Genomic DNA, 24944 nt, shown 5'->3' with positions numbered 1-24944 from the left:
GATGTGACAGATCAGATCACATCAAAGGACCCCAGCTGTTGGAAGATCCAAGTCTCCACAGACCAGATAGCATTTTATCTGGGTAATGCATCTTGTGCAGTTTCTCAAAGTGTTAGGCTATGGGGTAGGTGAAGGAAAACACCATTTCCTCCTTCTTTAGGCTTAAAAGACACACCGCAAACTGTAAGCTTGTCGGGTCACACCAAGAAGAAGGGAAAGCAGATGCATAGTTAGTGAACCCCAACACAGAGTTGCCAAGGTACAAACACAAAATTCTCAACACTTAAGATTTAGGCTGCCAGGGAACAGCGCTGGCAGAAACGCAGCCGGAGTCCCTAGATGCCCTCAGATTAGGCAATGACTCATGAAGGCTTTTGAAGGTCTAGCTGTGAGACTGCAGTGACCAGTGTGGCTCTTAGACACTAAATCCCTCTTTCTCCCTGTTTAGATGTGTCACTGGTGGTGGGCTAAATCGGAAGTTTATGGACTGCAATTCCTAAAAAACTGTAATGTTAGCTACCTGGATGAGCATGTCTGAAAATAATCTTCCACAGTCACAAGGAAATGCAGCATAGATGCACCTCTTTTTTCTTCATATACTCATTTCTTTGAGGAATATTATCCAATTTACAACAAATTCTGCAAATCGGGGACCATATCAGAGACCAGTACAAGGGACTAAATTGATCTGAGCTAACCTTGGGGATAAACTGAGTTACCTCTGATTTACATCAGTACCCTCAAAGGAGGGTTAGGTTTCAAGAATATCTGTGTTAACCTCAAATACACATTAACCGTAAGAAGTAGAACACTGTAATAAGTAATTTTGAAGGAAAAGAGAACATTTCTCGAGGCAGTTTGCTGATAGACTGTGAAATTTGTTTCTGCAGGGATTACAGTGTCTTATATTGGACTTTGAAAGGAAGTGATCTTTTTCAGGAAAAAAAATTAAAATTTGTTTCTGATGGGACAAATGTGGGTAATGGGCAGGAGCTGATGACATAGGATTAAAAATGGAATTTTGCCCTTATGGAAACCTTCATACTGTTGGCAAGCTATGTTATGTCTGTCCTCTCCCTTCTGCTGAAGCATTAGACAAAGCAACTGCTGGAAGTAGAATAATGGACCTGAAGGACCAAAAACCCAATCTGGTAGAGCAGATTGTGTTTTTGTATTCAGAGCTATTTAACAAATCACATTGTGAATCGACTCTGAAAAATCAGTACCTTGATAACCTTTAAACAGGATTTTATATTGGCCAGATGGATCATGGCAGAGCCTAGTCAAGACTGGGGTCTCATTCTGCTAGGTAATCAACAAACATGAGAAATTAAGGCTGGGAGGGAAAACAAACATGGCACTTATAGTGTGCTATTAAATACAGTGCAGAAGCACCTGAACAAGCAGAAAGAAATTATTCTTATAACTTGAAGCAGTGCAGGCACCTCTCGCAACCTAATGAGAACTAAAGCCTATGGATCTCTAATCTCTAAGGCCCAGGTCCCCTTGGGCTCTCAGTCCACTATTATCATAGGATCATAGCATCCTTGGAATAGTTTGGGTTGAAGGGACCTTTAAAGGCCATCTAGTCCAACCCCCCTGCAATGAGCAGGGACATCTTCAACTAGACCAGATTGCTCAGACCCCCATCCAACCTGACCTTGAATGTTTCCAGGGAAGGGGCATCTACCACCTCTCTGGGAAATCTGTTCCAGTGTTTCACCACCCTCATTGTAAAAAATTTCTTCCTTGTATCTATCTAGTCTGCATCTACCCTCCTTTAGTTTAAAACTATTACCCCTTGTCCTATGGCTACAGGCCCTACTAAAAAAGTCTGTCCCCATCTTTCTTAGAAGCCCTCTTTAAGTATTGAAAGGCCACAATAAGGTCTCCCTGGAGTCTTCTCTTCTCCAGGCTGAACAACCCCAACTCTCAACCTTTCCTTGTAGGAGAGGTGTTCCATCCCTCTGATCATTTTTGTCACCCTCCTCTGCACCCGCTCCAACAGGTCCATGTCTTTCCTGTGTTGAGGACTCCAGAGCTGGATGCAGTACTCCAGGTAGGGTCTCACCAGAGCAGAGCAAAGGGGCAGAATCACCTCCCTCGACCTGCTGGTCACGCTTCTTTGTATACAGCCCAGGATACGGTTGGCTTTCTGGACTGTGAGCACGAATTGTCAGCTCATGCCCAGCTTTTCATCCACCAGTACCCCCAAGTCCTTCTCTGCAGGGCTGCTCTCAATCCTTTCATCCCCCAGCCTGTACTGATACTGGGGGTTGCCCTGACCCAGGTGCAGGACCTTGGACTTGGCCTTGTTGAACCTCATGAGGTTCACACAGGTCAACTTCTGAAGCTTGCCCAGGTCCCTCTGGATGGCATCCTGTCCCTCAGGTGTGCCAACCACACCACTCAGCTTGGTGCCGTCTGCAAACTTGCTAAAGGTACACTCAATCCCACTGTCTATGTCATTGATGAAGATATCAAACAGTACTGGTCCCAGTATGGACCCCTGAGGGACACCACTCATCACTGATCTCCATCTGGACATTGAGTCATTGACCACTACCATCTGGATACAACTATCCAACCAATTCCTCATCTACCGAACAGTCCATCCATCAAACCCATATCTCTCCAATTTAGAGAGAAGGATGTTGTGGGGGACTGTGTCAAAGGCCTTACAGAAGCCCAGATAGACAACATCCGTGGCTTTTCCCTTGTCCGCTGATGTACTCATTCCACCACAGAAGGCCACTAGGTTGGTCAGGCAGGCCTTGCCCTTGGTGAAGCCATGCTGGCTGTCTCGAATCCCCTCCCTGTCCTCCATGTGCCATAGCATAGCTTCTAGGAGGATCTGTTCCATAATCTTCCCAGGCACAGGGGTGAGGCTGACAGGTTGGTAGTTCCCAGGATCCTCCTTTCTACCTTTTTCAAAAATGGATGCAATGTTTCCCTTTTTCCAGTCACCGAGGACTTCACCTGACTGCCATGACTTTTCAAATATGATGAAGAGTGGCTTGGCAACTATATCAGCCAATTCCCTCAGGACTCTGGGATGCATCTCATCGCGTCCCATAGACTTATGTATGTTCAGGTTCCTCAGGTGGTCATGAACCTGATCTTCTCTTACAGTGGGAGGGACTTTGCTCCTCCAGTCCCCATCTTGCAGTCCATCCACTTGAGAGGTGTAGGATGAGAGGCTGCCAGTGGAGACTGAGGCAAAAAAGCTGTTGAGTAGCTCAGCCTTCTCCTCACCCATTGTTACCGGTTTGCCAGTCATGTTCACCAGGGGGGTACACTTTCCTTGACCTTCCTTTTCTGGCTGACATACCTGTAGAAGCCCTTCTTACTATCTTTTGCATCCCTTGCCAAGTTCAGCTCCTGCCACGCCTCGGCCTTCCTGACCCCATCCCTACACAACCAGGCAGTGTCCCTATACTCTTCCCAGGATACCTGTCCCTGCTTCCACTGCCTGTGCATTTCCTTCTTGCCCTTTAGTGTGACCAGCAGGTCTTGACTCAGCCGTGCCAGTCTCTTGCCTTCCTTTCCTGATTTCTTACACCTGGGGATCAAGAGCTGTTGTGCTCTATGGAAAGTATCCTTAAAGATTGTTGTGGTTTAACCCCAGCCAGCAACTAAGCACCACGCAGCCGCTCACTCACTCCCCCCCACCCAGTGGGATGGGGGAGAAAATTGGGAGAAAGAAGTAAAACTTGTGGGTTGAGATAAGAACGGTTTAATAGAACAGAAAAGAAGAAACTAATACTGATAATGATAACACTAATAAAATAACAACAGTAGTAATAAAAGGATTGGAATGTACAAATGATGCGCAGGGCAATTGTTCACCACCCGCCGACCAACACCCAGCTAGTCCCTGAGCAGTGATTCCTTGCCCCCACTTCCCAGTTCCTATAGTAGATGTGACGGCACATGATATGGAATACACTGTTGGCCAGTTTGGGTCGGGTGCCCTGGCTCTGTCCTGAGCCAACTTCTTGCGCCCCTCCAGCTTTCTCGCTGGCTGGGCATGAGAAGCTGAAAAATCCTTGACTATAATCTAAACGCTACTTAGCAACAGCTGAAAACATCAGTGTTATCAACATTCTTCTCATACTGAACTCAGAACATAGCACTGTACCAGCTACTGGGAAGACAGTTAACTCTATCCCAGCTGAAACCAGGACAAAGATCTGCCAGCTCTGTTCTGTTCCTTTGTCCCTGAGGGCAGTTTCCCAGGGGGTCCTATTGACTAACTCCTTGAACAGCTGGAAGTTTGCTTTCCTAAAATTCGGGGCCCTGACTTTACTCTTCACCTGACCCATATCCCTCAGGACTGCGAACTCCACCAGTGCATGATCACTACAGCCCAGGCTGCCTCCAATCTTCATGTCACCAATTAGCTCACTTGCGTTGGTGACCAACAGGTCCAATATCGCATCCTCTCTGGTAGAGGTGTCTACTACCTGCCTTAAGAAGTTATCCTCAGTGCATTCCAGGAGTCTCCTGGATTGCTTACAGCTCACCGTGCTACTTTTCCAGCAGAGATCAGAGAGGTTGAAGTCCCCCAGCAGGACGAGAACCTGCGAGCACGATGCCTCCTGTAGCTGGTGTAAGAAGGCTTCGTCAATAGGCTCCCCTTGATCTGGAGGCCTGTAGTAGACATCAGCCACAAGGTTCCCTTTGTTGCCTCGGTCTCTAGTTCTTACCCATAAGCTTTCAAACTGCTCATGGCTATTCTTCAGATACATATATATTTATGTATATATTACAATATATAAAAATGCTAAGGGACACAAGAGGTTGCCAAAGCTTGTATATTTGCTTAGCTGTCTCCTGAGCACCTACCACAAACAATTTTTCATACTATTTTCACATCCCTTGCTTCCTTCTTGGGCATTTGATGCTCTTCTTCCAAGGCCTTTCTAGAGCAGGTTCCGGTATCAACTAGCTAGGTGCTCTGTTAGCCCTGGCCAACAGCTTGCAGGTCCATTTGTAACGTGTCTGGTCTCTTTCTTTGTTCTTTTGGATGGAGATACTGCTATGCTCCCTGCCTTGTTGCTTGCTACAGCCAATGCATCTCAATGAAAAACATTGAGTAGAATATTAGAAGGATTTGCCATTGCAATCATAAAAATCACGGTAATAAAATATGAATAGCATTTTGAACCAGAGTAGTAGAAAGAAACTTTAGCAATAAAAATTAACAACGTAACAGTTTACTGCCTTATGGTCCATTGCTTATTGAGTTAGTTCCGTTTCCTCTTTGATGGAATCATAAAGGCTTACAGTAGAAAAATAATTTGAAAGACGTATTTGTTTATGATCTTTCACTACCAAGAGAGAGATCAAAACCACGTTTTTTAAACCATCTTTCAGAAAGAAGTGCGGTGCAGAAAACAAGCTGCCTTCACTCAGCAGGGTGTGCTAAGTGTACGGGAGCATTAAGAAGAAACTCCTCAGAATATGCAATTTTTCAAGGTGAAAGAAAATCCTTGTCAAATCCTAGCAGTGAAGAAAATGAGAAAGTATGATTAATAGCACCATTTAAAGTAACAAAATAAACCATGAAAGCTAAACAATCTAACATTGTGCAGGGAGCTTATGAATATGAAGAATCCATTTAATTTATGTATGTTTTAGTGGTTTGCTACGTTTCTAAATTCTAAAGGGTGTGCGAATGCATTCCCATATTGACTGAGCAAAGTTTCTAACACTGGACTACACAAATATCCACTATGTCCCTTTACATTCCCACTGGTACAAATAGCACATTCCATGGCTATTTAAGAGTTGTCAGTCCCTGTTTCTCAGATATCTGGGGGTTTGGCTCCAGTCTGCAGGAGTAAGCAATGCTGAATTTCAGGTTCCTGAAAGAAATATGCATGGTTTAAAGAAGAGAAAACCTATGTATAAACTTTCTTTGCTTTGTTTAGGTCAAACTAGCTGGTTTTTCTAGTGTTTTCTTTTAGAAATAGCAACACAGGGTGATAGGTTTACAAAGATAATCAAAATAAAGCCTTTAAGTAATGGGTTTATTCCATGATTCAAATAATTGATAAAACCCCCTAAGAATGTGACCTTTTTTCTGGAACTTTGAGCACATACATTTAATATTATTGATATTAAATATTCATTTCATATTGATGAGCCTGCTTGAGTTGCAACTTATGAAATAGAGACGAACAGGACTCATCAGTACCTCTGCATTACATTGATACTCTTAGTTGAAAAAAGCCACATAAAGGATGCTAATTTTATTGCTTTTATCACATAAAAGTGATAAATCTGGGTAAATATCTTAACTCCAAGAATATTCCAGAGATCTACGTAACTGTTAGATCAATGTAACTTTGCTCTGCAGCTACAACTAGTATTTTCAAATCTCTAGCCAAAACATTATATATCTATAACTAGACCTCTGCAAACACACATTCCTCTACGTCTGACTCAGATCCATTTTCCCAACATAAAATTATTTTTTGAAATTTATTTTAATTTAAACAAAATAAGAAGGGATCTAATGCATTGTTTTATAAATTATCTCTGTCCAGGGAGGACACTTTCTAGTTCCACAGAATGGAGAAAGAGGTAGGTCCAGGCAACCAAATCAGTCAAATTAAGATCCTGTTCTTCTCTTAAAATTCATTTCTTGACACACAAATTCTTGCCAGTTGCTACCCTCAATTGCTCAACCACTTCTGTGGAAGGAATGCTTGACAAAACATTGGCTGTACTACATGATGGATCTTCTAACTCGAAGACCAGACATCCCACAGCCTCTCATTTAAATTTCACACCTTTTTCATTTCCTGATTCTGGTAATATGGAATTTCTCTTACTACTAACTCATAAGTCACTCATTTCCACCATCATGCTGTCATGACTGGTCTCACTTTCCTCTACCTAACAACTGCATGCAGTACTTTCCCTCTCCACCACCCATTCTTTTTCATCTTTATTTTCTGCTGGTTTCTCCACTAATTTCCTGGAATTAATTACTTCCTTTCAGCACCCTTTCTTCTTACCCCTGAAATGACTGACATGATCAGAATTCATAAATGTCTATTTTATAATTCATGATAAAATAGACCAAAAAAAACCCCAAGCCCCAGATTTTAATGAAGCAGTCTCACAACCTTATTGTTATAAAATGGAAAAGTCTAATTTCTATGATATTGTTGGGTTTATCACTGAGGCTGATTGCATTTGTGCCATCTACATGGTAGCTGTTTAAGATGATCAGGTCATATTCCCCACTAGGTCAGCAGATCAGGTATCTGGAAGCTTTAGAGTGTTTGACCAGAACAATGAAGTCAGACTTTTAGCAACAAAACTGGACATTTTTCAATACTTTAAAGTATTGCTATGATGAAACTTCTTTTATCAGTTAGGTCTTAAGTTGATGTAAATTAGCAATGATTAACTGATATGATTTAGAGCACTTCAAGTTTCAATAAACAGATCTTGTCCCAACTAGAGGCTTATCTGATTGCCAGAATTAAGGAGGTAATCATAACAGGCATGATTTCTTTGGGGTTTTGTTGTTGCCTTTATCTTTTTGCTATAAGCACTTGGAAGAAAATAGATCTTCTAACCATATAACCTTTGCTTGTGCTGCATCTCAGAAGTATTGTATTTGAAAGACTGGCGTATTTTTCAGTCTAGAAACTCTCCTCACATGCCTTAGGTTAACCAGCTACAGTGTTTCTCTCGTGTACCATGTTGTCTGTTTATCTCTAAATATTTGAAATTACATAATTTTATAGATAGATATCACATCTGAAACATACCTTGCAAAAGCTGATAGCAAACTGCTGATAGGGAGGTCAGTTATCCCAGGCATTTTCATATGCCCTGTATTCCTGTAAGGGTCAGTTTTCTATTGGTTTGAAAATGTAAATGCTAGAGGGTACAGTATATAAACCAAATGCTCATCAGACACAGAGCATTGTATTCTGACATAGAAGATGTCTATCTTTTTTCTCTTAGTACAAGCTTCATCAGTTATTTTAACACCCTGAAGTTAAAAATTAATAGTTAGTGTTTGTCCTTATCAAATCCATCCTATGAGACTACACAGGATAATTAAGATGTACAAGAGGATTTTAGAAAAATTAAAGGAATTATGTCAAGACTGGCAGGCTTAAAGATTAAACATACCTGCTCGGCTGTTGTGAGCGATTGTGTTTCCTTACCCCACCATTCTGCCTACTAGCAACACTCTTTGTGAATGAGTCAGGCACAGAAACCTTGTGAACGTTTTGACAGTCTCTCTCTGTCTTTAAAATTTATAAAAGGTGGCTGAAATTACAAATCTTACATCACTATAAAGTAAATTAGGATATTATTTAAATAATTGACTCCTGAAATATAATTTGAAAATTAGGCTTTTCATTTAATCTTGTGAATCATTCCTTCATGACAGGTTGGGTGCACAGGCTGTCTCTCACGGTGTTTTCCACAGGCTGGCTCCAGGATACCTCAGCTCAACTTCTGCTGAATTTAATGGGAATTTGATCATGAAATTCCCATGACAGTGAGTTTAGCTAGCTGTCCATGAACACTATAAATAACACTGCTTTAGCTTCTGCAACTAAAAAGGCTGTTAACAGTGCTCCTGAAGCTGTAGTTAATGTTTTGTAACAAATATTTAGATAGCTTCAGCCTGTTCCCTGGCAAAATAGCGTACACCAGTAATGCCACATCCTGGGGGTGGAAAGTAGTGTCTAGGCTGGATGAAAGCAACTGATCCTTCGTCGAACCATCCCAGAGCAAATGAGTTCACCCTTCCCATGCCCGAACCTGCAGAAAGGGGGTCACACAGTGTGTGCCAGATAGAGACCTATGTCTGCTGATCTTACTTCAAAACGACTGTCACAGCGTGACTCGATCCTGTTCTCCTCAGTAACACCTGAACTGTGACGGATTGCTCTTCCTGGTTTGGCCATCTCAGCCGGGTTTCCAGGTGAGGCTGTGTAGATGGCCCTCCTCTGAGGCAGGAGAACTGGGTTTCTGCAGCCCTGTCCCCTAGGCCCTCCACATGCACCCACCATCCCGCGGGAGCTGCAGCCCTCAGGACGTGCAGAAGCAGCTCCATCGTGCCTCTCCCAAGGCTGCACCTAACCTCTGGGGAGAAGACGTGCAACAGATGTAGGGCAATAAATGGATTTGTACATGCATCTGACTCTGAAACAACATATAGGTAGAAGAAAACTAGCTGTGCATAATCCTACAGAAGAAGGTAAACTCCCTGTGCATTAGGAGATCTGTTTCCTCCTGGAAAGAAGCCTTCTGTTTTAAACAAAGCCACAATGCTTTGTTTTAAACGACCGCAAACAAAGTCTGTGTTGATTTCACTAAGATAACACCACATCTGTATTCACTCAGGTGTTCCCACATCTTAAACTTACCCCTCACCCTTGAGTGCCAATGTATAGAGCTTTATTTTTCATACTTTGACCCTTGTAATGGCCCATTCCTGGAAGGCGTACACAGTTTATCAGCATGATATAGCCCATTAAAGAAATACTGGAAGTGGCATGTAGTACTTCCTTTGGTCTAAAATGAATTAACTTATTAAACATAGAGTTTGACAGTGACCACTGAGGTAATTTTCTAACACCTAGAGAAGAGTAAAAGAAACAAACCAGTATATAAGCATTTATTTTAAAATAAATGAACACAATTTTTTTAGGATTCATAATAAACACCCATAGCTACTATTTCTACAGAGTAAATCTGCGTTTAAGGAGTACTGAACGCATGTATCTGTTTGACACAAACTGCCAAATGTCATTTTCAACTGTACGAGATGCCTGTATCAACCAATTGTATTGATATATCAGGTGCTGGCAAAAGGAAGTCAACATTTAAAGCTGTTAAACTCAGAAAAATATATTTGAAATCCATAAAACCCTAAATTCATCATCAGACAATAAGCAAAGAGCTAGATAATGGAAGAACACATCCCATTGCATTCACAGTCATTGATGACATTCAAATGGAGGATAGAAATTTGTGTCACTTTTAAAGCACAGAACGTTATTGTGCTAACAACCCATTAAATCACATCATCATTATTTGTACTACTACAGCAATAAACATAAACGTACCTTAAATATAAAAGCTGTTTTGTGGAATTTTTATTTGACAGGCTATAAGCTTTCTTTTTTGTAGCTCCTTCTTCATTGGTAGGTGAACTCTAGAGGTTTGGTTGAAAAAAGTTTTATTAACAATGTGATCTTATTTCTTAATAAACTGGCAGCATCTATTATTCAGGCAAGGTACAAGGCCTTAGCAAGAAATAGTAGGAATGCTTATACAGGGAACACTGGTGTGTGGCACTGGGTTAAAGATGATTTTCCAGTTGGACCAAAGAGGATTTTCCTTTCCCAGCTACAACGCTCATAGCCCGGCAGCTCTGTGTGCGAGCCAAAGAGTCTTTCAGACCCCTGAGCCGGTGCCGTCCTAAGCCAGAACATCTGCATGGCAGTGTTGCAGGAAATGCAAGGACCTGGGCACTTTACAGCCCTAACAATGCTTTGGTGGGCTCAAGTTAAATTAGTCCTATTGAAAGGAGACGCCTATTGCCTCTGGGTCTGCGGGGGACTGTGCTCTTACGTGGCTGATCTATTGGGCTGTGCAGCTTCCAGCCTTTAAGTTAGGTGGGTCACCTGGGTCATTCAGGGCCCTCTGCATCACTGTCTTCTGCTGTCTACATGTTCTACAGGGAATAAACTCTCCATATCCACATAGAAAATGGAAGGAGAGTGGGACAAAGGGACTTAGGGAGAAAAGGCCTCAAGACCACTAGCAGAGTCAGCAACAGACCCCTGAGCCATGAAGAGAGAGTCAGGAGAGTTACCCACTAGTACACACTACCTTAACTACTAAACTAGTTACCATCAGAACATTGCCTGTTCCCTACAGGGATGTTAATCTTGTTTACTTTAGGTTGCCATATGGAGGCATTTAGGGTACTCCCAAATCTTTGTGCTATAGAAACACAACTGCTCTGCCATTGCAAAGCAGAAATTTTAGTAAATTAAAGGTAAGGACTTCTTATGCACCTTAAATGTGGCTCCCTTCTATACAGATCTGAAGGTCCATCCAACAGCAGAGAAAAGCTACAAACATCTGCTGTCTGGCCAGCACCAATGAGGTCAGGACTTCTGGCCTTTACCACTTCTGGCTTTCACTGGTAGGTGAAAGGCCTTAATCCACATCTTTCCCCGCTGCTGTGGGAACTTTGTAAGAGAAGGTTAAATAAACATTTCTCAAAATAGTTCAGACAGCGTTAATTGAGCCTCAGCATGCAGACTGTGTAGATGACCTCTCGCAGCCCCTTCTGGGACTATTTTCTGTAACCTGCGATTGTTTCAGGCTGTTGCCTTACAGATTCAGCTTGGTGCTGCCATAAGCCCTCACATCTTCCCATGGTTTTTTTAATGTCACATCATTTGTAATGGAAACAGAATCTATTGCATAACCTGGTGACAGAAAATTGATTCAGCTGAAACCTTCAAAACCGCAGAGAGATCTTGGAATATAGTGTTCAAAAGAATACCCTCCATCATGGCCAAGTGTGTTCCTTTTGCTTTAGGTGAGGTTTTAATGTAATGGTGTATATGTAGCTAATAGAGAGAGTGGGGTCACACACTGTTGCTGAAAAACATCAGCTTTAAATCACAAATACCAAGGCATTTAAGTACTTCTGAAAAAGCTGCTCAATAATTTATCAGGAAGAATCAACTGATAATAGCCACCTCCCTGATTCAGAGAAATATAACAAGACCTAACTTCGCAGACTGCATCAAAGCAGATTTCACAGGATTAGTCTGGGCTATTCTTCAGATGCAATGCTGATGTCCCTCTGGACAGATTATTTATCACAATATATTACAGCTGATTCATGGGTACTGAATACAAATAGCTACGCTGATGTTAAGGATGTTGCAAAGCTAATAATGATAGCTATGAATCCTAGTTTACCATCACTGCTCTGCAAGCATGTAATTCATTTCAGGAAGGTGAGAAAGCTATTAAAAAGTAGCATAATGTGACTCATTCTGTCAGCCAGTATAAATAGTGCAGGAGAATCAGAGTTTGTCAGCATCTCTCCTGGTTTTGAATGTTTCTGAAGGGTAGTTCTCTTCTCCTCCAGGTTGGGTGGGTGTCTTGCTGCCTGTTCTTTAGTTGCCTGTAAGAGAAAACTTAGTTACCTATAAGAAAAACGACTTGTAATTTTGTTAGTGATAGAAAGTTTTGGTTCTTTCAGCTAGTATTTTACTATTTCATAGCAGAGGGACCAGACTTGAAAGCTGTTTCACTACTAAAAAAACACAAAAAAGCCCCAAACCTGACTCATCTGCTTGGGATTTAGTCATAGGAACAGTAAAGAGGAGTAAATCCCTAAGATAATACTCAGAATGAATGATTTATGTAACTTCAGGAGTACATGCAAGTTTTTATGTACCGTCTGCTCTGAAACAGCACTCTATTCAGATTACAATTAAAAGGCAGAAAAACTGTCTTTTTAAAGTGGGCAGAACTGGATTAAGACAAAGGAACTATAGATCTGCTGGTGATGTTTACAGGATCTGCAGATCACGCTCAACAGTCCCAGACTGTCTGAGCTTCCTTTGTCATATGCTGTGGCCCATACTGTATTTCTCACTGGGAAGCATCCCTCAAAGTACTTGTCTCTACTGGATTAGTCTGCACTTCTGGCCAAAGTAGAAACCCATGACTAGCCCAGCTCTGAACACAGTAACATGAAATCAGTCTCCGTTTCCATAAGAGAAAACATTTCTAGCCTGCATGAAGGCAAAAAAAATATATGTGAGTCCAGGGTAATAAATACCTATGTGAGTCTGCCTGAAACAATAATTTTCATCTGAACCCTGAAGACCAGTGTTGTCCAAAGGAGTAACAAGGATATAAAGAAGGGGGAGTCCCTGTAGAAGCCTCTTTTGCCTTAAGCCCGACCAAAGCCCAATGCTGCCCCACTTCTGTGCAGTCTGCTAAATTCTGAGTTCATAACTCCTACTAAGTTGCTCAAAATCTTGCAAAAGGACCACAGAAATAGTAAAAAATAGCACACACAGTCTTTCATAGTGTCCCACACTCCTTAGCTAGAAATCAGCCCCAGGCTGTCCTCCCCCATCCAGAGATCACAGAAAGATAGATTTCTCTTCCTATTTTAAATGGGCTTTGTCAGTTCTTAGAGAATGCAAATAATAGTCAGACAGGAGGAGAAGAAGTGATGGTAGATGATAACATTCCGTAATAAAATGTGTGAAATTAAATTTAAATTAATTTTAGTATATTCATTTTAGGTAAGAAATAATTATTTCCAGTGGTTAAAAAATTCTTCCACATTTCTGACACAATAGTTATTAAATCTTTTCAGAAATTGTCAGTAGACTTTTAAAGCTATAATATAAGAGGCCTTTACCTTAGGAAGTATATTCAGTCTGAAATAGAACCTGTAAATGGATTTTTCTTATCATCCGTGAAGAAGTGTAAACTTAATTTAGTTGCTGGTTCTTTATCTCAATTCCTTTTTAATTGACATTCCGCTTAAACTAATGAAAAACCACCCTCTCTAAAGTCACTGCCATTAGTACCTTATTCTGGCCTTGTCAGGAATGACTGACAGAGAGGTGAAGCTTAAACACTGATAGTCAGAAATCTTTCTGTTAATCCAAAGTCAGTAAAATCTTCAGACTCTTCAGACTGAACATATAGCTATTATTCTTTGTAACTAACTTCAAGAGGATTTGAAATGGTAGATAACATGATTCAATAAGACCTTGGTACACTCTTAAAACTCCACTTAAAAAGCCTCACTGGGTTATTAGATATTGTGATTTATTCCAGAAAATGCTTTCAAAGAAAGCTCAGAAAAAAACCAAGAAAGCTCTATATTTGAAACATAATCTTTCCTACCTTCCTGTAATTCAAGCTGCCAATTCTCCTTGAACACAGCTGTTAGAGCCCTGATCCAGCAGATAAAACCTGGACTGAGAGGAAGTGAGGACTAGCCCGACCTACAATGTCTCTCTCAATTCCCTTGACCTATGGCAAATGCATGTTTGCTGGACAGAAATGCAACTTGGTGACACAGGGCATTATATCTGTCAGAAGCACATTATTTAGTTTACACTACCACATTATTACTCTACTAGACCACTGGGTTGGAGGAAAATTGTCCAGTGAAACAGGCTGGGTGATCCCTTCTAATGACAGCCAAGGGGTTTTGAGTTCTTGGACAAAATATTTCTTGTTTTCAAAATTTGGGGGGAAGAAGTACAAAAAAATTGGTTTAATTCTTTATACTAAGGTTTTAATTTGGGGAGAAAAAATATATTTTATGTTGTAATATAGCCATTCTCTAACCAACTCTATTCATCATTTAACTAAGTTCAACATTGTTAATAAATTAAATACTAGCTGAGCAGAAGATTAGCATTTTTATTTTCTTGACAGTCCTTTGAGTGTTTACATGCATTTATGTTTTCTATATGAATATTTTGCTTTTCAAGCCATCCTGTTGTTTTGGGGGTTTTTTTTCTGTAATCATTTGAGCTACAACTATCAATGTACTTCCTGGAAACCAGGGCTGTAATTCATTCTTGTCAGAAACAGATGGCTGAGAAAATGAAAGCAACAACAGCAGTGAAAGACAAGGCCACCTGGGTCCATCAAGCTGATGAGAAAAGCCTGTGAAGCTAATGCCAGTGGTATCTGGAGCCAATGCAAGTAGGCTTTCAAAAGAAGAAGAGCTAGGAATCAGTCAATAATAAATGAAAAAAAAAAAAAGAAAACCCCTATGAAGCTGTGGAGGAAACAATCCTGGGAATTTCAGGCATAGTCAGCATCATGAAACATCCCAACTTTGAACTGAATTAAAAGGTGGAAAAAGTGGACAGTCAAGCACTAAGCAATGGGATTTGTCTGGGACCGCATTTCAGAGTAAGGTCAACTCAATCTGCTATTTTCACAGAAGAATACAGTTAAACAGAAATTAAAACTCCGGTTAAACTGCTTGGCCTACCTCCCCTGACAATGCAGGATGATTTCTTCACTCCAGAGATCCTTTAAGTATTTCATGAACCATCACAGAGCATTCCCTGGAAAGAGTCAGATAGCCACATAAAGATAAATTTCCTCCTCCTTTTGCTACTTCAGGCTCCTGAACTGAGTGCCACTACTTCTACCAGACCAGGTCCCTGTTTGTAGGTTATGCTGAGTGAAACAGAGTCACCTAGAATTTGCAATGAATGCAGGTAACAGCAAGACTTCTTTTCTTCCTGCCTGAGGTGCTATTGCCGTCTCTCTGCACATGCCCTCAGAGCTGAGAATGAAGCATAGCTGGGCCAGCAGCATCGTTCAGTGACGGTCCAGGCTTTATTTCTCTCGGAGCTGCAGTGCAGCACCAGTAAGCACCAGTTAGCTCTTTCTCCCTTTTTAACAACTTCAACCTCACCAGCTACTGCTTTATTTTCTTTTCGGTTTATTGCAATTTAATGACTTCTCTAGATCTATAGGTACTTCCTGCCATACAGAAGTGAATGCTAGGTTGAACTGGGCAAAGGAAATCCATTAAGAATGGAGCAAATTTTAAATTCACTCTGCTTTAACCACAGTCATGCCCCATTCATGCAGCTGACATACCACTGGAAACAACTGCTACCTTCTATGAAGTTCTGCACCAAAAACAGAACAGTAAAAGTTTCAGTGATTCACCTACAGAACATTAATAGTATCAGGTACTTTCATGTCTTTTACAATTCTCCTTGATTACATCTATGGATGACCCCTGAAGTCACATTTCATGATGTACAAGATCGAATTCATACATTTTCTCATTGGCCTTTCTGAGGAAGAAAAGCCACACATCTAAAGAGCATAAACTGTTACATATAATTAAACCACCAAGCTGGCCTAAATAATTACACACAATGGATGACGGTGTTTGGCTGGAGAAACCCTTTGGAGTTTGGTGCTTTCTGTTTTCACTTACACAATCACATGAATTCACAGGGAAATTGGTTGATCAGAACTTGTTACTGCTGTTATTTCTGCTTACAGATATAACATGTGGCATGATGCTGAGGGGCATATGTGCACAGCAGCCTATGGAGACTTGAGACCCTGTGCTGCACTTAGGAAAATTCACAAGGACGCCCCTATGTCACATGCGAATGATAGCTCTGTGAGACTTAAAGGTACAGTACTTTCGAAAGATGTGGAGGTGCCATCATAAACCACAATATTTATTATAGTGAAACAAAAGCCTTCTTCAAATAGAATTGCTAGTCATGGGTTGCAGTAGCAGTTATCTGCAACTGCAGCCACTTTGAGCTTTTGGGTTTTATTTAAAAAGCTTAATTGGAATTTTTATTACTCCCAATTAAGCTTTTTAATTAAAAAGAAAGTTGAAAGAGGCTGGAGGCAAGTATTGCTGAAACTCATATCTGCATAGACTCTGAGGGGGAAAAAAGGGAGTTTTGTAAAATTGCAACTGTCAGCCAGCTGCAGCTTTCAGTAACGCTTACTGCTGATCCCATTTACCTTGCCAGCGGCACACTGCAAATGCAGATACACACGTCTAATTGAAAAAACAGGCTTTCAGCTTTAAATAGCACTATAAGAATATGAATCCTGCTTCATTCCTGCAAAGGACACATCATGTGAGTAAAATATCCTACCTAGTCCCCCATCTCTGCTTTATTTATTCCATTAGTAATTTGAGCCTGGTAGATATTTTCCTTTTCCAAGACCAGGGTAGATTCATATAATGAATTTAACAACATTCCAGCAGACATAGGGACTACCTGCACATTTCTCTCCAGACCTCTAGATGTACAACAGGTAACATGTTCAGAAAACAGGGATGCCTCTGAACCTTTCTTATAGAACCCAATCAATATTTTTGGCCCAAAGTTAGTTGATTTCAACTTTTCCTTCAAACTCAGTTATTCCATGTAGTCTTTAACGCTTTATTTGGATTAAGGAAAAAGCACTGGTTTAAAGAAGGAGTAAGAACTATTATGGAGGGATCTGCAACATTTAGCTGGCAAAGCAGAGACCTTCACATATTCAGACAACTGCAACTTTTTTTAGATAATGAAGACCTTGGACCAAATCTCAAAAAAAATCATATCATTCGTTCCTGCATGTTAACTTCCCCACTCTTTGGAAGCAAAGATACTGCATATTTAGCCCTACTTAAGGTTTGTTCATAGAGTAAGATAATATTCTAACAAACAGGGATGTTGGATTAGCCCTTGGAATTTACTCTATTGTTTCTAGAGAATATCTGGTGAAAATATTTTCAAAATATACCTAGTGGCAAACAATTTATTTTTATATTAATATATATATTATCAAAGTGCAGCACAGTTAGACTATGGGTTCTTAGTGAACTGATTTTGAAAGTGTAATTTGAGATATATTTCCCAGATACAAATCTCAACAGAGCTGCTTTTTACCCCACCTTTACCTTGAGTAAAAACCTTATTGTGATCTGCTGTTAGAGAACAGATGTGCTTTGCATAGGGCTTAAAGGACAAAGTTGCAGAAGTAAATGAAGATTAGTAATGTATGCATTTTTTTTTACACAGTTAAAGAGTGAAAAGTGAAGGGATTATCCAACCTGCAAGCTGAAATATTCTTCTCAAGAGAAAGAGGCATTTAATTCCACGGGAAATTAAGGATTCAAGAAAAGTTGATTTCCTCCCTGTTATTGCAGCTAAAGCTGTGTTTTGAGCAAAGACTGGATGGTGAAGTACGTGGGTAAACATGTACCATTTTTCTTAGAATGACATAAAACAAAGGTTTAGGGATGTTCACTTGATTAGATACAGTCCAGACAGTGTTTTGGGTTTTTTAATAGAAATTATAAATCAAGCTGGGTTACTCTTGAAACAGATAATAGAATCACCTGAGTACATAAATCTTAGAACTTTTGTCTTCTGTGTTCTTTATCTTTCCATCTTTTCAATATTTTATTCTGAATGTTTGCCTGTTTGTTTGTACATCAAGGTCATTACCGAACAGTTTACTAATTTAAAGGGAATATGCTTCATAGATATTAGTATTCTGAGGACCAGAGATTAAATTATAATGTTTCAGTTTTAAAAACCTTAGGACTGATCTTATTTATGTCAGAGCCGAATGATTAACCGGTTAGATATCAAAAGCTTTGTACTGAAACTATACTGCATTTTTTTCTCTCTGTGACTTCTTAAGCCAAAATGTCTCCAGACTGACAACACAAAGGGTTTCTTCTAGCTGGTGAACAGCCATGCTAGAAAGGGCACAAATGGTACCTCTCACACTGTGAATTGCGAGTGATGGTGAATTTTGCAGGCTGCTCGCCCCAAGGTCCCCATGGAAGCCATGAGAGAAAGCAGCTACCTCTAAGCATCGTTCTTCTTTGCTCTCTTGCTCACACACATAAGGTCCAAAGGCAAGAAAAGGGGGGGAGCTTTGGCTTCACCTCGCAAGCATAAATTAATATAGCTGATGTATAGTGTGAGCCCCATAGAGGAAAAGAGCTCTGCTACTGGTCTGCACTGGGGATAAACATCTACGCTGTGTTTGATCCTGGAACTGTACAGCTGTAACACTGACTATAACTCAGGAGACACTATGATATCGCAATTTACATTAAATGCTCTAACAGTAGCCATTCCAGGCTACGTAAAGATGCCAGTCGTTTTATAGATTCTGATCTTTAAAAAAAAAGGCCAACACATAGCATTGTTTCTCCATCACTCAGTGCTTCATTAACAAGATTTTCTTTTAGGAAAACACTGCTGGCAATATTGTAAATACATTTACTCTGATTCATCAGTGAGCCCTGGGATATTTTTTCATGTTTATGGATATGATTTTATGTATTTGCTCATGAATATGTCTCTTAGATATAGGCTGGTAACATTTTATATGAATCATTAAATATATTTTAGCAGGGATTACAATGAGTTTATTTGTTTCCATATAGAAATGAGGTTATGTTGCTTGTTTTGCAAAATGTCACTATTACTTACTGAGAATCTGCTGTGGCCATACTGATAAGGTGGGGATAAAGGTTTCAAAGCCAATTCCATTTGTTTTAAATGGTTTGTGTCATCTGGTATATACCAGCAAATGTCTTTAGCAAGTGAGAAACCAAGGCAAATAAATCAGGTATAAATCTAAATCACTGGCTTATTGTAAGGAGAATTGCATTATGTTCTCTGAGAAACTTGGTAGAATTTCTTCTTTAAGAAGTGAGCCCTCCTGCAGGGTGTCATACCGATACCAGCACAGCTCCAGTGCCATTCAGCAGTGGGTGGAGGGATGCTCGCCTCTGCTCCAACCAAACGAGCTTGGCTCCGACCTTAATATATAACTTTGGATAGCATCCAGGATGCATCCTCGATACAGTGGGGGGAGAGCAAAAGAAAAAAACCTTATTTAAATGAGTCTAAATTTTTCCTTTCTTCTTACCAGGGTGGCTATAAATGTCTGCCTTGCCTAATCATTCAATCAGTCAATCTCAGTCAGGGAAGTCAGGGCACTTAAGAGCTGCTGCGGTTCCGAGTAATTACCTGAACAAAAGACCGTCTGGGATTGGACTAACTATTGGCTCATCTTTATTCAGCAGCATTTTCAGATCATGAAAGGAGAAACCTGGAAAGTACAAGGGAGGAGGTACAAAAGAGAAATGAAAAGGGAAAAAAATATACTGTAAATGTACACCATAGAAAAAAAGGTAGAGATGTATTTTTGTTGTTTGATCAAAGATTTCTGTGAGAATACAGAAGCTGCAGGAAAAAAATAATTAGGAAGGCTTCTCTGCTTCAGCACTAAATTTCTGCTAAAAATAGAAAATAAGGAGACAATGGACATTTGAACTACAAATAACCAATCACTCATTTGGGCTGTCTGAAGCCCAGAGTTAGCTGCTATTTCACATCATGACGGAAACTGAATCTTTGCTCTCTCACATAATTCTCCTGATCAGCAAGCTATTTAATAAACTGTGGAATTTCTTTTTTGTTTCCCCTGAACCACTTTAAAAAGTCTCTGACTCACCCTGATGTGTGGTGGAAAACATTATAAAATAAACTCAGAAAATTTTGTGCAATAAGAAAATTGTTTGTTACACAGCTCTAGTTGAAGCTGAACCCTGAGCCAAACTCTGCATTCACACATACTGAGTTTAGTGCTCCTCTCAGGAAAACTCCAGTGGGCAGTGACCTTGTTTTAAATGTTTTGGTAGGGACTGTAAAGACAATGATTTTTACCAATATTCTCAGATGGAAACATTTTCACTTTATTATATGGGTACAGGCAATTCCATACAGCAATGAACTTCTTTAGGGAGACATTTTATTCAGAGATTCATAAAATTTACCATTAGATCACCTAACCTAAAAACTTCCATAAGCCATAGTAGCTGTCCCAATTATGCTGAGCCTTAGCTTCCTCTCTTTCCTGTATTTTTCTTTGGTTTGAATCACTTTTTATTACTTTCAGAACTGCACTCCCAGCTCCCAAATTTGTTAGTGGTCTCATGGGCAGTAATTGGAAGCCTTGATCATAGCCTCAGCCTATAGGCCAAGTACTGATTGAAGATGGAGTCAGAGCTCATACTCCTTCACTAGCTAGCAGGTGGTTGTCCTGGTTTCAGCTGGGATAGAGTTAACTGTCTACCTAGTAGCTAGTACAGTGCTGTGTTTTGAGTTCAGTATGCGAAGAATGTTGATAACACACTGATGTTTTCAGTTGTTGCTAAGTAGTGTTTAGTCAAGGATTTTTCAGCTTCTCATGCCCAGCCAGCGAGAAAGCTGGAGGGGCACAAGAAGTTGGCACAGGACAGAGCCAGGGCAGCTGACCCAAAGTGGCCAACCGGGTATTCCATACCATGGGATGTACATCTAGTATAGGAACTGGGGGGAGACAGGGCTGGGGGAATCGCCACTCTGGGACTAACTGGGCATCAATCAGCAGGGAGGTGAGCAATTGCACTGTGTATCATTTGTATATTCCAATCCTTTTATCATTACTGCTGTCACTTTATTAGTCTTATCATTATTAGTAGTAGTTTCTTCTATTTATATTCTATTAAACCGTTCTTATCTCAACCCATGAGTTTTACTTCTGTTTTTCCCGATTTTCTCCCCCATCCCACGGGGGGGGGGGGGGGGGGGGGGGAGTGAGCGGCTGCGTGGTGCTTAGTTGCTGGCTGGGGTTAAACCACAACAGTGGTCTTCCCAGAAGAAGATTTGCAATGGGTGTCTCAGAAGATACAAATACACAAATGTGAATTACCAGCTTTTTGAACTTACCTATGTAACACCTTTGCTAAAGCCAACCTTGTACTAAAAAGCAAGAGCTCTTGCTACTTCCATGTAGCTTCAGCCTGGCTTTCTGTTCTGGGGATTAAGACCTCCTTATGATGCCAATCCCCACCTCTCTTGGTCACCTAACTCTTTGATGATGATGCCTAAACATGTTTTAACTCTACAGAAGTCCAAATGTCCAAAAAGCAGCTGAGTTCCTCAGAAGCGAGGCAACGTGCAGAATAGGAGGTTATCAGCCCAGCAAGTAACACAAAACTTGCCTGCAGTCGGAATGACTATCAAAGCAGCAATGGTATCACTTGTGCACTCCTGGCAATTATGACAGACATTTTATCCATATATGTGTAGCATTGCACAATATCCAAGAGGTCACAATTCTTTAAGATAGACAAAGCGAGGTTCATAGTAATAAAAAAATATTGCTTTAAAATTATAACAAATAATAGCCATATGAAAAGGAAGAGCAATGATGGTGACCCACAGCCCCTCTTATAGTACATGGTATAGAGTAAAGCAGAAAGGATGTTGGCAGCTTCATGAAAACTCTGACAGCAACCTTTGGAGAAAAAGCAACCGGTCGAGGATGAAGGACAGTATGGGCAGAACTTACTAATAGCTGCAAAACAGGAACTTTCCTAGAAATCAGCTGTGGTACTCAGGAAAGCACCACACTAAAGACCTTTCCTTTGCTGACTGTGCTTTATATTTCTGTAACTATAGCAATGAGTAACTTATTTGGAAATTCTCGGAAATCTTCATATATTTCTAAACAAAGGTTCAGAGCCATATGTTTTAAAACCTTTCATCATTATCTCCATCCATGGGGCCTGGAGATTGTACTAGATTGTATTATTTTAGTGCCCAAACCAAGAGATTATCAGTCTTAAATGCTGGGAGAAATTGCTGCCCATAACACAAGCATGGTCAGTGGCTCCCACATGGCTTTGAAAACACAGGATGGGATGGAGGCTGCACGCTCCTCTCATGTTACAGTTCAAGTATGTATGTCTACAAAATGAATAAATACTCGCTGAAAGCTGAAAAGATTCCTGCTGGCTGTGGAGTTACTTTGATACTGTTCTGAAAATCTCCTTAATTGAGGAGGTCACAAATGGACCAGAACTGCCTATAATTCTCAGCTGACATTTATGCCCATCAGCATAGAGGGTGTTTACTTATCTCTTCATAATATTCTGACATTTTCTAATGCAGTTTAAGATTCTTCTTTTTACAGTAACATGCACATTACTTTCCCTGCCTTCATTTTAATTCCTCCCAGAAATAAAGGCTATGAAGTGTTTATGCAGATCCACTGATACCTTGACTTTGGGTTTACATTTCAAAACCAGCCCTGATTTACTAGGAAGAAGTGATACAGGACATGAAGTAGGAAAATCATTCCTTTTATAGCAGGTGAATATCACAAGAGGTAGGAAAAACATAGGACAGACTACTGCAATACCTTAATTATAGCAAAACAGAGAGGGACCTATATTCTCAATGGCAGATAGAATAGCCAGTGCAGGCATGTGATGTGCTGTGTTCAGTGCTGTGAACAAATTAGAGCATTCAGGATTTGGAGGATTCTAGCACAGGCTGAGATTGTAAAGGAAGGAGAACCTTCAAAACCAGCAAACAGGGACCAAAAAAAAAAAAAAAGTACCATCTTTCTCTTGATTTGTCCAGTAAAAGAGACATTAGTTTCCTTCGAGTCAGACACTGAAATAATTGGAAATGTAAGCATAACCCTCCACCGCCACCCAACCCCAGAGAATTACAGATCTGTACCAGTTGTGGCATATTCCAGGGTAAAAATATGTCAGTCAGGAAATCTGTAACTTTAAAGGACTGTGCTAGATTCACCCCTGCTGGCACAGAGGGTTGCAAATAATTTGAATAATTGCTGCAGAGAGCAGATGGTAGAAATACTCCATTAGAAGAGTTCCAAATATAGCTTAATTCAGCAAGGGGAGTGAGAAAAGTAGAGAAAAAGTTCAAAGGAAATCTGGCAGCAGCAGCATCAAATTAGTATTAATAATAAATAGCAATAATAATAATAATAATAATAATACAACTGAATGGGAAATGAATGGGAAAAAAGGATGCCAAAATTGCTGGTTTGGGCTATTGCGCCCTAATGGATGCCACCAGAAAACAGCAGTCTGGTTTGCACCACCACCATTTCTGAGGGTACCACTACAGCTAAATACCATCAGTCTGGTGCCACATTTTATTATTTCTGGCTTTGGCCAGAGCACTGAATCAAAGGGATCTCCTGAGCTTCCCAACTCCTTGCTGTCTTTGCACATCATTATTGGACACTTGGTGCCTCCCAAGGATGAGAAATACTCAGCTCCTTGCAACGCAGTAACCTCCTCGTTCAATGTTCAATGCCTTGCCCCAGGGCAAAGACCCATGAAACTCAGGGTTGAACGCAGTTGCTCATCTTTACACGCCTCTTTTTCCAATGGTAAAACTGCAAGATGGCGTGCCCTGCAATACCTGGGAATCCTAGACAGATCACAACAGTGGAAATGGGTCACAGAATCAGTGCTATAAAATAATAAATCAGCAAAGCTGCAATTCTCAGGTGGAACTTTGCTGTTGTAAAATCAGGGATCCGAAATTGAGTGAACCTTGCTGAATGCCCTTCCTCAACGCTGCTGAGAACGTTTACCATATTTGTCAGATCAATAAATTATGGTAAGAGAGCAGAAAAACCCATGTCTGAGGAGGACACCACAGATATCCTTTGGTACAGGTGATAAAAATACACTGCATGATGAAGAGTAATTTGGTTAAATTCTTTATAGACTACTAATGATTAATTTGAACTTCTTCCTGCTACTCTAAAAACAAATATGAAAAAGAGATACATAGTTAAGTCAATTCATCAATCACCTCATATGATCTTGAAAAAAAGCACACATCAGATCCAAATGTAGCAAAGGAATTGACAGTGGCTAAAATATGTGACATTTTGCAAAAGTACAAGTCAACAAACAAGGCTTTGTGCAAACAAACAAAGGCAAAGACATAAAATGTTACAAAACCCATGTATTTTGAAGGTTGCCTCAAATTCCAGGGTTCACAATCCTAAGTATAATATCACATAAGACTGTTTAAAATAACTCAGCACAATTTACATTGCAGCCTTTTTTTAGGTACTTTAAAGGCAATAATGGGAATAATGGGTGTACATACATTTGGAGGAAAATAGAAATCAATAAATCAGAAATGTTGCCAGCTACATCAGAAAACGTTTGAACCTTCTACTTATATCTGCAAAATTTAAGTCACACTTATAGCTTTCCACCCAGGCATGAAAATTACAGCATTTATAGTAGCAAACCTGCCTTATTTGCATTTGTTTTTCTTTGGAAATAATAACTTTGCACATGTAGACTCTTCATTTGTGTACACAAATGTTATTGCACAAGGCATCATTTTAGAGACTTTGTACTACAAGAGCCATGCATATCCATTACCTCAGTGTATACTCACTACCATTTCTTGCCTTACTAAGGTTTCTAAGATCCACAGACAAAAACAGCAGAAAACAATACAGGCTGAAAAAAT

The 24944-nt window shown here is 40.3% G+C and overlaps 1 long non-coding RNA gene across 1 annotated transcript in view; it reads right to left on the bottom strand.

The window, feature by feature from the left end:
* Positions 1 to 9656: 9656 nt before the first annotated feature.
* Positions 9657 to 24944, bottom strand: part of LOC138684787 (uncharacterized) — a 63660-nt gene continuing 48372 nt past the window's right edge. Inside the window, exon 3 of the long non-coding RNA XR_011324071.1 lies at positions 9657 to 12202. This is a non-coding gene — a long non-coding RNA (uncharacterized lncRNA). The remainder of the gene's footprint in view (positions 12203 to 24944) is intronic.

Source organism: Haliaeetus albicilla, chromosome 3 (assembly GCF_947461875.1).
Source record: "Haliaeetus albicilla chromosome 3, bHalAlb1.1, whole genome shotgun sequence".
Taxonomy (NCBI): Eukaryota; Metazoa; Chordata; class Aves; order Accipitriformes; family Accipitridae; genus Haliaeetus; species Haliaeetus albicilla.
This window is presented reverse-complemented; position numbering and strand designations above follow the sequence as displayed.